Raw genomic sequence first — 1613 nt, 5'->3', positions numbered from 1 at the left:
AGAGAAACATTAACCATGAAAAATTGAGAGGACATATTAAATTAGTAGAATCATAAATGAAACAGAAAACATTATTACTAACTGTACAGAAACAGACCAGAAATCTGAAGACCTCTAGCAACTAGAGACTGAACCAACAATCACATTCTCTAGCTAGGTGTGCAAACAACCAAGTGAGACAGCTAAGATTAACATAAATTCAGGGGTAGCCTGGACATACACAAAGTGGGTTCCAGGCCATCCCCAGCTAGAGGGACACCATGTCTCAAAGAAAACAATCTACTATATACTAGTAAAACCTGGAGAGCAGATGAAGTCACTGACAGATTCTAGAATATTTAGAACACTAATTCTTCACGAATTTTAAAAAAAGAAAAATTAGAAGGTTTACTATCCAACTCATTCTCTGAGGCTAGTATGATCCTGATACAAAATGAACCACAGAAATTACAAGGAAAAACAGTAAAAAAACAAAACAAAACAAAACAAATTACCAGTATCTCTTTTGAATATGGATATGTAAGTTAAAAAACAACAAGATCAAGAGAAGTATATTTTTATTTTATTTTGAAAGGTCAAAACTTTATTGTCTTCATAAGAAAATCAGCTTAGCAGTGGTAGAGCGCTTGCCTAGCAAGCGCAAGGCCCTGGGTTCGGTCCCCAGCTCCGAAAAAAAAGAAAAAAAAAATCAGCTTAGAACTGGATCACTTGGCCCTTTCTCCTCTTGTCACCTTCCAGTTCAAAGTGCTTGCATCTCTTAATAGCCAGCACCCTCTTTGTAATTTTAGCCTTTTTGTGGAAAATGGGCTTAGTCTGTCTACCATAGCCACTCTGTTTCCTGTCATAATGCTGCTTTCCCTGGGCATACAAAGAATCCTTGCCCTTCTTGTACTGTGTCACCTTGTGTAGTTGGTGCTTCCCACATTCCTTGCAGAATGTCCTTCAGGTCTTAGGAATGTTCACCATGTTTGCAGGAACACTATCAGCTCAGAAAGAAAGAGGATAGAGCAGCAACGGAAGTTTATTGAAAAGTATATTTTTAAATATATACTAGGAATTGTATTTGAATTTACCCGGAATGCAAAGTTTGTTAAATAGATACAGAGCAACAAATAACACACCACAGCAACAGAATAACCAAACCGAATAAATAAATAACTCTACAATTGTTTTAATAAATATAGAACATATAGTTGACAAAACTCAGTGATCTTTTAAAATAAAACATGCCAAAGAACGTATAAGGGAATTCCCTCTATTTTTATTTTTTAAAAAATCCATTCAACTTCATACTTAATAGGGAAAAAGTAAAGAATCCATCCCCTTTAAGATTATGAACCAGGGACTGGAGAGATGACTCAGCTGCTGATAAGAGTACTGACTGCTTTCGTAAAGGACCTAGGTTCAAGTCCCAGAAGTCACATGATGACGAACAGTCATCTGTACCTGAAGCCTTAGAACATCCAAGACCTTCCTCTTGGGCACTGCATGTACTGAAAGAGTCGGAGTTGGGGTCAATCTAAGGCCAGTGGGAAAATCCCACCACAAACCTCCTAGCACTAAGGCCCTTCCCTTCCAGGAAAAGTAGACCCAGCTTAGTTTCTGGAACAACT

General features: G+C 37.6%; 1 pseudogene; it reads right to left on the bottom strand.

The window, feature by feature from the left end:
- Positions 1-693: 693 nt before the first annotated feature.
- Positions 694-966, bottom strand: LOC116911459 (annotated as a pseudogene).
- Between the last annotated feature and the right edge of the window lie 647 nt (positions 967-1613).

Source organism: Rattus rattus, chromosome 10 (assembly GCF_011064425.1).
Source record: "Rattus rattus isolate New Zealand chromosome 10, Rrattus_CSIRO_v1, whole genome shotgun sequence".
In the NCBI taxonomy this organism is placed as follows: domain Eukaryota; kingdom Metazoa; phylum Chordata; class Mammalia; order Rodentia; family Muridae; genus Rattus; species Rattus rattus.
This window is presented reverse-complemented; position numbering and strand designations above follow the sequence as displayed.